Below are 13,580 nucleotides of genomic sequence, written 5' to 3'. Positions count from 1 at the left end.
TATGTTTCATAAAAAGTCCTAACTCCACTTTTTTATATTTTTTTTGGGTTTATTTTTTAAAAAGATCTAATACAAGCCGAATACACTTTCCCAAGATGGCCCCACCATGCTCCTGTTAAGCACATTTAGAAATAGAGAAGAAAGAAAAATTCTAACTTATTCAACTCTCGATATTTCCTTCTATTTCTCTTTCACTCCATCTCTTGAAATTCATCTCATGTACTAAAATGCTAGTCATAGATAAGGAAAATAATTGCCTTGTCCTCATCTCCTGTTTATCGATCTTAATTGATACCTCATTTTTACTTCTATTTTCACTAAATAATATATTTTATATATCTCCCTTTTTATTGCTGATTTTTAAACCTCTATTCTCTAAAGCTTTCTATCATGAATTCAATTCAATATTTAATCTTATTTTGTTTTTGTCAATCAATACAATATCATCTAAAAATAAAATATACATAGTACATATTTCTGAATATTAGTAGTAAAGACTTTTGTAACAATGTAAAAGAACACAAGCTATGTGTAGATACTTGATATAAACAATAGCTAAGTTTATCCTTGACACATAGCTAGTCAGCCATTAACTTATGATATAGTAAATAAATAATCAAATAAATACGGTGTTAAATGCAATTATTATAAAAAAAGAGAATAATAAAGTACGTCTATTTAGACTCGTATTAGGAAAAAAATAAAAATAAAAGGGAAAAATCTTTAATCTCTTTTTAACACCAATAATAGTTAAGTTCTTTAGTACCAAATTTTAAAAACAGATTAGGGTACCATCTTCTTAATTAAACGAATTGATTTTTATGGTCTAGTACTATAACTGTTTTTTTATTTTTTTGCAGCCCAAATTTTACAATAATGCACCTTTTACAAATTGGTAAAACAATAATATCATTATGAAGATTAAAAATTATCTGCTTTTGCTTTGATTTTTTTTGCACTTTTGTCTTTACTTTCCTTCCTCTTTTATATTTAGCAAGATTTCAAAAGGTTTTCAAATATATTATCAGTGGAAGTTTTTTTCTCATTTCATTACCTACTTTTAGGTTCTCATAATTTTAAGGACATCTAGGTCTAATCATATCAGTGGAGATTCTAAACCCAGTGACCCGACCTGACCCCTTTGGTTGCCAGGACACCGACCCGCGGTTCGACCGTGAGTCAACCAATCTGCCATTTTCGTCCTTAGAGCACAAAAGGAAGGGGCCTTTTTTGATGAAATTCCCTCCAGCGTTCGGCGGCGATCACCAAACGACGACGGCTTGGCGAGGACCACCTAAGATGATGAGGGGCTTCAAGCCTCCAACAAAGAAATAGGGGTTGAAATCCTTGGATAAGAAGGGATTCTTCTGACATCCTCTAGATGTTCGCAAAGAGGAAAGGGAGACAAATGCTGCTGTCTAGGGTTAGGGTTTCATTCGCAAGGAGTCACACACATGCATACAAAGAAAGAGGGAGAGGGAGAGAGAGGGAGAGGAGGCTGCTAACTCCAGAGGGTGGAGCAGATCTAGAAGACCGTCCATGGAGGAGATTGGGGACACCGAAACAAAAAAAAGGGAAGCAGCAACACCGAATTGTGGATGAACCGCTGAATCCGAACGGTTTGTATGGTTCGAACGCTCAAACTATCTAGTTCAACAATTTTAAACAAGACAGGTTTTTGCGAATTCCAGATCTTAATTCAAACCACCTGGTTTTTGTTATCGGATAACGAGTCGTACGAATGAACCCATCTACAGGCCTGATACATTATAAAAGCTTTTTTGAGATTCACATTTTTATTATACTTGCGCCCAATAATTTATAGGATCTAATCTATACTTACATTTCATTAAATTAATTAATAAATTTAATTTTCTCATGTGAAAAGTCAAAATTGTCCTTATGTGATGAGTAAATTACAAAAAAAAAACTGAGATTGGAGATAAAATATATTTACATCTAATAGTTTGAAAAACTTATGCCTATCCTTTCGAGATTTTCTTTTATCCAACATTTTAATCCATAACTTAATAGAATGTTAGCCAAGTCGTTAACTTAAATGGGACTTAAATAGCACATCAGAAAAAAATATAGAAAATGACCAAAGTAGCCTTAAGTAATATAACTTCCAACTAAGAAGGAGAATAACCGTGAGGCGCCACGGGTCTGAAGCTTGATCTTGATGAATCATCAGAAAAGTATTATGTGCTAAGGAAAAACAATCTAGGTCTCTCGGGCAAGTGGATGCCTCTAAAACTTTCTACTACAAAAAACTAGTATCAAGAGTTTTGTTGCTTAAGGAAGCCTATTCATGGTCCAAGCGAGGTCATGGGACCGCAATTAATGCACTCTCTAAAATGAAGATTTCTCATGCATATAATAATTCGGATCCTTTTGATGATAGGCTGCTAGAGCTATTATAATTCTATATGTAGACGTAGGAATTCTCATCCACAACAGTAATTGTAACAACTCAGGATCTCATCCAAAATAGCTAGCCGGAAGTTATTATTTGAGTTCCTTGATCCTGTATAAGTACCCAGGATCTATCCAGCGAATAATCGATGTGGGACTAAACACACGCCCGCACGGATCCTCACATACTCCCTCCGTTCAAGCCCTGACATCCTCGTCAGGCTAAGGGTTCAAATCTATTCAAATCTAATCACAAACACCATGATTGGCCCATGGTCAGCCCCAATAGATCCGTGCTGCAGTGTCCCCTATTCCACATAGGTTATGAGCTGGGTCCGCTCTGATACCATTTGTAACAACTCAGGATCTCACCCAAAATGGCTAGCCGGAAGTTATTATTTGGGTTCCTTGATCCTGTATAAGTACCCAGGATTTACCCAGCGAATAACCGATGTGGGACTAAACGCACGCCCGCACGGATCCTCACAGTAATGTTAAGAAATTATATAACAACCAAGGATCTCACTCAAAATGGCTAGTTAAAAGGTATTTTTTTGGGTTATTTAGTCATGTATAAGTACTGAAAATCTTCTCGATAAATAACCAATGTAAGACTAAACACACGCCCGCACGAGTCCTCACTTTCCTCATTTGAGCTTTGACGTACTCGTCAGGCTAAGGATTCAAATGCATTTAAATCTAATCACAAGCACCACAATCGACTCATGGTTAGCCTCCATGAACCCATGTCGCAGTGTCCCCTAGTATACATAGGCTATGGGCCGAGTCCGCTCTGATATTATTTATAACAACCAAGGACCTCATCCAAAATGGCTAGCCAAAAGATATTTTTTGGGTTCCTCAGTCCTATATAAATATCTAAAATCTTTTCGGCGAATAACTGATATGGGATTAAACACACGCCTGCATGGGTCCTCACAAATTATGTCTACGATATTGGACAAATATAATTTAGAATCAACAAATAATACACCGGTATCCTTGATCTTTATGACATGGTAGCGGGCAAGCAAGAACAAACCTGATCAGAAAAGAAGCTCGTCGCCGAATGTTGGTAGAAAATTAAAGATGCTTGTTGCCAGATGCTCGTCGGTCGCTCTTTGGGAAGAGACACTCATGGTGGGGTGGTGAAGTGTGAAAGAAACTCTAACGACTCAATCTCGAAGAAAAAAAGATTCTTAAAGATGGAAGACTTCAAAAAAATCAGAGAGTCAGAAAAGTAAAAGAGAAGCCTTATTTTTTTATAAAAGTAATTTTGACTTTTCACAATAGATAAATAGTTTCATTTACACTGTCAATTTAACTGGTGTAATTATAAGTTCTACAAAATATTGGATATAAGTGTGATAAATGTAAACTTCAGGGAAAAAAAATTGTAAGATTATTTTAAATTTTTTTCTGATATGGCACTTGGGTTCCAATGAAAATTAACGGTTTGACTAATATTTTATTAAATTTTAAATTAAAATATTAGGTAAGAAGAAACTTCAAAAAAGCAAGTGTAAATTTTTTAATGTATATATAATTTACTTCTCATTTCAGAGGAAATTTTATAATTTACTCAAATATTTAATATGGGGAGGGCCCCAGGATTTCCGCCTATCTCTTATTTATGGATCATGTACGGTTTCATTTCTTGCTACAATCTTTTCAAAAGTTTGGTTGCGAAGTGATATTAAAAAAGCTTCGCGGATATTACGGAAATGGACAAAAAGTGATCAACAACTACGGCTGGAAGTGGGCCGGGCCAGGCCGCCGAAATTTTTTTCCGGGCTTCGGGCCGTGCCGGGGCCCGAACAATTTTAAAGGAACGAGGCCTGTGCCCGGCCCGAGCCCGTTTGGGCCAGCCCGATGACGAGCCCGTTTGGGCCAGCCCGATGACGAGCCCGAGCCCATTTGGGCCAGCCCGATGACGAGCCCGGCCCGATCCCAAGCCTGGCCCAGTTTACAGGATTATATATTAATACATGTGTTTTGCAGAAGTTAAAAATGGAAAAAATTGTCAGTATATAGGGTAGATCTCTATTTTGCTTGTCTTACATGGATTATTGGTTACCTCCTATTCTTATGAGTTATGAACTATCTTTTACTGCTCGGTAAGCAATTGCTGCAATTCACATGCTAATTTTATCAGTTCCATATATTATTTATGCTTGTCTTACGTAGTTACATGCTTTCTCCATTCGAATTACAGGTTGGCGTCATGTTTCAAAAGCTGGTATCTGATGATCATACTCTAAAAGTGACAGATATTTTGATAAAAGAAGAAGGAAAGGGATTACTTCCAAATAGAGAGAGCATTAGAGACTATTCTTATATAGCAGAAAAATGATTATTGTGCTTTGGTTCAAGAAAGTGTAGACATTGTACATTTCAGCACAAGCATAAATAATGTGTGGAGGCGTGTATACACATGCTTCGACAAATGTGTAATAGTATTGTAGTAAGGAGCCCATACCTTTGTACGCTCAAATGACAGATCACCTGCACGGCTGCACAGAGGTGTATGTCCAAATACAAGTACATGAAAACATACAAGCAAAAATGTCGACAAGCAAACAACTTACTCAACTTAAATCAAATATGAGATGGACCAAATAGGCAACCAGACAGATCATTAACAAAATAGCATCTGATGGTTTGAAGATAACTTGCAAAAAAATTCATTCCATGCAACCAACTGCAACGATACAACTAAAACCAAACAAAAGGATTCCATCAAAAACAGGAGGATAAAAAAAATCATCGGCCTGAAGTCGTTGTTCCCTGCACAATAATATATTCATCATATCCATGTAATAGAGAAACCCCCTGAAGTCAGCTTCAGGCCTGCAGTTCAAAAACATACAACTCTCATAAAATTTTGCAACAAATAACCATGATCCACATGAAAATACTCCATCAACAAACATACTTGATACTTGATACTTTAGGTATGAACTAGATCTGATGAGGAGGGTATCGTCATTCAGTTCTCCCAAATTGCCCACTCCAGGAGTTCAGGGTGTCGTCATCTACATTCAACGTTACAGAACTCGAGCAATTTGCAACTGTTAACACACAAATCAATCATAAATGTTTAAATTATAAGTACAATAAGCAAATAAAAAATATTAGATAAATTTAAAAGATTTATATACCTTCATCATATTGTTCGCGAAGCCAATCTTGGGTACACACTAAGGCTTCTACGGTAGAAGGGCTCAAAGAGCTTCGATACTGATCCACAATTCTACCACCAGTGCTGAATGCTGACTCAGATGAAACAGTGGAGACTGGAATAGCTAGAACATCTCGAGCCATTCTTGATAGTATAGGATAGACTGCTGCATTGCTCTTCCACCAAGCCAAGATGTCAAACTCCTTATTCTCCAAATCAGGAAGCACATCATCATCCAAATAACTATCCAACTCGGATCTCTTAGGGCGTTTTGAAGAACTCTGACTTCTAAATTGAGCAAAATCCATACCAAATTTTTTTTTGGAAGAAACTGAACTTATATCACCTTGTCCACCAAAATTAGATGTTCGCTCACTTGAACTCATAGAGGGATGCATTCTTGTTGCATCTACATACTCATTATACAATTTAAAAAGACAAGCACGAATATCATCAATCTTTTTCTTGCACTCCTCCAACTCAAATGCCTTTTGATAACAAAACTCTACAAATATCAACTTTGATCTGGGATCCAAAATAGAAGTAATTACCAACAAATTATTGCACTGAGACCAATATTTGTTAAACTTCTTTAGCATCTCATTTGTTAATTGCTTCACTATTTCATCAGTATCGATACTTTCATCCATCAACAAAGCCCTAATTCCCCAAACTTCTTTTAGGTATAAATTGGATATGGGATACTTACAACCAGAAAATACTTTAGTGGCATCAAGAAAGGCTTCTAAAAATTTAAGAATTATAGAAGCCTTTTTCCATTCATCATTGGTGGGGCATACACATGAATGCTCAGTTGCATATCTAATAAGAGCATCTTTATAACCAAGTGCATCATGCAACATTTCATAAGTAGAATTCCATCTTGTAGGAACATCCAAAGTGAGTCCTTTTCTAGCAGGAAGTCTCATATGCTGTAGAATTTCATTAAATGCTTGCATTCGAGATGGGGATGCAGAGACATATCTAACAATTTCTCTTATACATTCAATAGCTTCATGAATGATTTTCATTCCATCCTGAACCATAATATTTAATATATGTGCACAACATCTAATATGACTGTACTCCCCACTAAACAACATTGAATAACAAAAGTGATCTCGGAGCCTTCTCATTACAGCATCATTTGTGCTGCAATTATCCAAAGTAATAGCACATATTTTACAATCCAATTTCCATTCAACAAGATATTTTTTTACAGCATCTTCAATTGCGAAGCTGGTGTGAGGGTATGGAAGTTTCTTGAAACTAATATTCTTCTTATGTAGAGTAAAATCAGAATCAATATGATGTGCTGTGAAAGAAATGTAATCAATTTTCTGATTTGATGTCCAAATATCAGTAGTGAAACTAACCCGAGAACTTAGGTTCTTGAATACATCATGCAATTTTTTCCTCTCTTCTTGATACAAAGCCATACAATCATGTTTTACAGTCTTACGACCCATAATTTTGAATAATGGCTGAAGAGATTTCATAAAATCCAAAAAACAGTGTGCTCAACAATACGAAATGGAAGCTCAGCACATATGATAAATTTTGCAAGAATTTTTCTACTCTCTTCTTGATTGAATTTGAAACACTTTATCGGATCTTTTGAACTTGGTAGTAAGAGCAACTGATTAGTCGGATTCTTTTGATACTTCTTGCAAACATTTTCAAGATGGCGTTTTAGATGACTCGTTCCTCCTTTAGTGCTTCCACTTAAAACTTTTTTATAATATTTGCACTTAGCTATTGATCCTTCAGAATTTTTTTCCTCGATAAAGTGATTCCATACCCATGATCTTTTTTTAGAAGAATTGTCACAAACATTTTCAGCAGTATCTTCATTTCTATCATCCTCATTCCTTAAATCTTCAACAGTCTCATTTTCACCCACTTTAGAATGAGACATTAGTAAAAATAATCTGCCTAAATAACAAAATAAATATCACAAATTTAACCTATAGCATCAGATATGTACGAAAATTTAAAACTCTTGTTATTGACAAAGTTAAATGTTAGACATTCTATTTTTCATTCTTTTGAAACTGTGGATCCAAAATGTCAGCCAAAACGTTGGCCAATTTTTAACATGATTATGGATGTTTTCTTTCAGTTTCTGCTCATTTTGATTATATTTGGTTTCATTTAAAATAGAAAGAAATTAGATCAGAATTAAGAATATGACCTTCAACTATCTGAGAATTGAGAATTACATGAGTAGGTGATTCAGCCAAAGATGTACTTAAAGATGCACTCCAGAATTTGATGGTGATGTGCCAGCACGTAAGAACTACATTTGACAAGGCATCCCCCATGAGGTCTCACTCTGTTTTAGATACTCTGCCCTCTGTCACTTTGTCTGTTCACCGGTGAAGTATATGATTTAAGATATTTTTAACCAGGAAAGAAACCCCTTAGACATGCAAAATAAACCTTCCTATCAGTCATTTTATTCTATAGCAGAACATTAGTAGAAGAAAAGGCATAACCAAATATCCTGTAACTCATTCAGCTTTTGCACATTGGCCAACTCAAGAGACTGATAATGATCAGATGATTAATTGAGTATGAGGCGTTGGCGGGAGAGAAGAGCGCAAGCCCTAAACCGGAGCAGGAGGTGGGAGGTTGGGCATCGGTGACGGTGAGGGGCGAGAAATCCGCTAATCATCCCAGGAAAACAGCAAAATCAGAAGTAGGGACCCTAACCTGAGAGCCGACGACGACGAGCGGAGAAACCCTAGCACTCGACGAGCCGCCGCCGCCGAGCCTCTCCCGCTCTCGTCTCGCCTCTGCACTCGACGAGCCGACGACGACGAGCCGACGACGCCTCCACCAGACCCTAGACGACGACGACGGTCGACGAGCTCTGGCCCTCTGCAAATCGCGATTCGGCAAGCCCTAAACCGGAGGAGGAGGTGGGAGGTTGGGCATCGGTGACGGTGAGGGGCGAGAAATCTGCTAATCATCCCAGGAAAACAGCAAAATCAAAAGTAGGGACCCTAACCTGAGAGCCGACGACGACGAGCGGAGAAACCCTATCACTCGACGAGCCGCCGCCGACGAGCCTCCCCCGCTCTCGTCTCGCCTCTGCACTCGACAAGCCGACGACGCCTCCACCGGACCCTAGACGACGACGAGCCTCCACCGGACCCTAGACGACGACGACGGACCTGGTCGACGAGCTCTGGCCCTCTGCAAGCCCTAAACCGGTTACCCAAGCAGCCAGCCAGCCAAGCTTTAGTCTTTATTACCCAAATGGAATTCGGGCCGTGATGTTGGGCTTGGTTCGGGCTGGCATTGGGCTCGGGCTTGGTCCGGGCCCGGGCCGGACCAATGGGAAACCTGAGCCCGGCCCGAAATAAAATTGGGCTTAAGTTTGCAGCCCAAGCCCGGCCCGACATTCATTGGGTCTAGCCCATAGCCCGGCCCGCAGGCGGCCCGACCCGATGGGCTTCGGGCCGGCCCGAGCCCACTTCCAGCCCGATCAACAACTCATTCGAGTGATTCATATCCAGTCCAATATTTCAAAATTTTAGTTGATTTTTTATACTATTAGATATTGTTGGAGGAAAAAATAGATTACCTAAAATACATGGATACATCGCCGGCACGTGACGACGAGTGCAATGGCAGCAACCCTCAAGACGCCCGACCTCAGGGGGACCGACCTGAAGGCGCCCGACCTCAAGGGGCCCGACCTGAAGGCGCCCGACCTCGAGGCGCCCGACCTCAGAACTCACGGCCTTGATCTCGGCCAAGCCGAACCCGATCGACCTCAAGTCCGAAGAAGACCCGGTCAAAGGACGAAGCAGACTTCTCCACTCCACCGGAAATCAAGCCCCTCTCTTCCTCATCTGGGATCCAATCTCGCGATCTCCGTCTGAGCAACTGTCAACAATTAAATGCGCACGATCTACATGGACCTCCAGCCAGCCCGAAATCTCAAGCCATCCACGGCAACTTATTGACTCACTCAATCACATCCAGTCATCCATGGTAACTCATTAATTCACACGATCACGTCCAATCATGACGGTAACTCATTAATTCGCACAATCACATCACAGGTGACCCTAGCACCCCTCCTATAAAAGGAAGACTCCCTCTTCTCAGAGGAGAGGACTTCTGACTTTTGACTTTTACATACAATCTCTCTCTTTCTCTACAAAGCCCCCTTTGACTTAAGCATTGGAGGGTTGGCGCCGGAAACCTCGGCCACCGGCTTTTTGCAGGTTTGCCGGAGGACGCAGCCCGCCGACACACCACCTGTCGAAGCTCCTCCTCTTCAGCCAGTGGTCGCCTCCAGATCCAGTTTCAGCAACATATATATATAATTTATTTTTAATCCTAGAGAGATTTTATAATTTACTCAAATATTTATAGTGGGAGAGCCCTAGGTTTTCTACTTGTCTCCTGTACATGAATCATGCACAGTTTCGTGCCTTGCTATAATCTTCGTAAAAGTTAAGTTGCGAAGTGATATTAAGAAAACTTTCCGGATATTATGGAAACGGACAAAAAGTAATGAACAACTCGTACGAGTGATTCATATCCGGTACAACATAAGGTAGCCACCCCCATTAATGTAGGCTTTGTTTTCCTACCACCTGTCACTTAATTATAGAGGAACCTAATCCAAGTTCATATAATATGTGCAGCAAACATCAAATCAACTGCTGTTTTGGAGCATGCAAATAATGCTCCAGCGTGACGTGGTTTTAAATTTATCACTCGACAAGTGTAGACTGTAGACAGGTCTATGCACCCTTGGAGCATCCATTCGAAGTTCCGTATTAAACGATTTCAATTAACTTGAAATTATTTTACTATTCACTGTAATAATCTAGACAAACAAAAGATAAAAATGGCTGTGTTGGAGGCTTCCGACATCCTCCAATAGAAAAATAGGGGCTGGAACCCTTGGATAAGGCGGGATTCTTCTGACATCCTCCAGATGTTCGCAAAGAGGAAAAGGGCACAGATGTTGCTGTGGATTGGAAGGATTACGGTCTAGGGTTACGGTTTCATTCGCAAGGGGCCACACACATGCATACACACAGACAGACAGACAGACAGAGAGAGAGAGAGAGAGAGAGAGAGAGAGAGAGAGAGAGAGAGAGAGAGAGAGAGAGAGAGAGAGAGAGAGAGGAGGCTGCCAACTCTAGAGGGTGGAGCAGATCTAAAAGACCGCCCATGGAGGAGCTTGGAGACACCTCAAAAAAGAAAAAAAAAAAGAAAGAAAGAGGAAGCAGCAGCGAAGGCCCAAATTAGGCACAAAGGATGCTCAAACCGTCCAATTCAACAATTTTAAACCAGACAAGTTTTTGCTAATTTCATGTCTTAATTTGCCCCGCCTGATTTTTGTTATCGGGGGTCATACGGGTCAACTCGTCTAGAGGACCAATATCAAGATATTTAGAATAAATTACAACATTTACACCCAATATCAAAATATTTACATTTATTATACCTACATCTTGTAGTTTGTAAAATCTACGCCTACATCATATCAAATTAATTAATAAAATCGTTTACCTCGTGTGAAAAGTCAAAATTGCCCTTAAGTAATGAGTAAATTACCAAAAAAAAACTTTGAGATTAGGAATAAAATATATTTACATCCAATAATTCGAAAAACCTTCGCTTATTTCCTCGAGGTTTATTTTTATCCAACATTTTAACCAATAATTTAACAGAATATTCGCCAAATCGTTAACTTAAATAGGACTTAAATAACATATCAAAAAAAAAAAAAATGACCAAACTAGCCTTGAGTGATATAATACTATCCAAGGAGAAGAACAGCCACGAGGCCCCACAGGTCTGAAGCTTGATTTTGATAAATAATAGAAAAGAGCTATATGCTAATAAAGAATAATCTAGATCTCTCGAGCAAATGCATGCCTCCAAAACTTTCTACTGTAGAGAATTAGTATCAAGAGTTTTGTTACTTAAGCGAGCTTATTCATGGTCCAAGCCACGCCATAGAACCATAATTAATGAACTCTCCAAAATGAAGAGTTCTCATATATGTACTAATTTGGATTCTTTTGATGATAGGCTGTTAGAACTATCATAATTTTATATACAGACATAGAAATTCTTATCCGCAACAACAATGTTAATAAATTATATGTGCAGTACTGGACAAGTAGAACTCAGAATTAGCAAATAATACATCGGTATTCCTAATCTCTATGACATGGTAGGCAGAAAAGCGAGAACAAATTTGATCAGAAAGAAAGTTCGTTGCGGAATATTGGTAGAAAATTAAAGATACTCATTGTCGAATACCAGTTGAGAGTGAACCTTGTCGTCGGTCGCTCTTTAAGAAGGGGCCATACGCCCGTGTGGCTCCTCGCGGAGTATAGCTCACATCCAAACATCTGATTGGGGAACGGGGCAACGCCCATGAAGCTCCGGCGGAAAGGGAAGGCCTGCTAGGCCGTATGCCCATGGGTGCAGGATTCTTCGAAAAAGCGCGGGCTGACTCGGAGACCTAGGACCTTGGCTTAGCAACGAATGAAGGGAAGCTCGGAGAGCTTTCTCCGCCAGCGGCTTATGTAGTGGTCGGCCAACTAAAGCTCGCTAAGCTTCGCTTCCCTCCCTTATGAAACTTCATGAAGTAGTCGACATTCTATGCTCATCGTGGGGTGGTGAAGTGAGAAAAAAACTCTAGCCACTCAATTTTGAAGAAAAGAAGACTCTTAAAGACGGAAAACTTCGAAGAGATCAGAGAGTTAAAAAAGTAAAAGAGAAGTCTTATTTTTTTATAGAAGTAATTTTAAATTTGTACAATAGATAAATAGTTTTATCAACGCTGTCAATTTAACTGGTGTAATTATAGGTTCTACAAAATAATGGATGTAAGTATAATAAATGTAAATCTTAGGAGTATTTTTGTAAGATTATTTTGGTCATTTCAAAAAATTTTCGGACGTGGCACTTGGGTCCCAACAAAAATTAATGGATTGACTAACGTTTTATTAAGTTATAGATTAAAGTATTAAATAAAAATAAATTTCAGAAAGGCAAGCATAAATTTTTTATAATATTGAGTGAATATACAATTTTCTTTTAATATTTGAAAAAACTTTGTAATTTTTTCAAATACTTATCATGGAGAGTTCTAGAAAAGGTTTCCTGCTTGTCTCTTATATATATATGAATCATGTACGGTTTCATTGAAGTGATATTAAGAAAGCTTTCCAGATATTATGGAAATGGACAAAAAGTGATGAACAACTCATTCGAGTGATTCATATCCAGTCCAATATTTCAGAACTTTAAGCATAAATTTTTTATACTATTAATTATATATATAATTTATTTTTAATCCCAGTGAGATTTTATAATTTACTCAAATATTTATCGTGGGAGAGCCTAGGTTTTCTACTTGTCTCTTATATGTGAGTGATGCACAGTTTCATGCCTTGCTATAATCTTCTTAAAAGTTAAGTTGCGAAGTGATACTAAGAAAACTTACTGTATATTATGGAAACGGACAAAAAGTGAGGAACAACTCATTCGAGTGATTCATATCCAGTCCAGCATTTCAGAACTTTAACGTACCCAACCCAATTAATGTAGACTTTGTTTTCGTTACCACCTGTCACTTAATCATAAAGGAAGTCAAGGAACCTAATCCAAGTTCATAGAATATTTGCTGCAAACGTCAAATCAACTGTTGTTTGGAGCATGCAAATAATGCTCCAGTGTGACGTGGTTTTAAATTTATGACTCGACAAGTGTAGGCTGTAGACAGCTCTATGCACTCTTGGAGCGTCCATTCGAAGTTCCATATTAAACGATTTCAATTAACTTGAAATTATTTTACCATTCACTGTAATGATCTAGACAAATAAAAGATAAAAATAGCGCTGTTGGAGGCTTCCGACATCCTCCAACAGAGAAAATAGGGGCCGGAACCCTTGGATAAGACGGGATTCTTCTGACATCCTCCAGATGTTCGCAA

This window comes from Phoenix dactylifera, chromosome 4, assembly GCF_009389715.1.
Source record: "Phoenix dactylifera cultivar Barhee BC4 chromosome 4, palm_55x_up_171113_PBpolish2nd_filt_p, whole genome shotgun sequence".
Lineage (NCBI taxonomy): Eukaryota > Viridiplantae > Streptophyta > Magnoliopsida > Arecales > Arecaceae > Phoenix > Phoenix dactylifera.
This window is presented reverse-complemented; position numbering follows the sequence as displayed.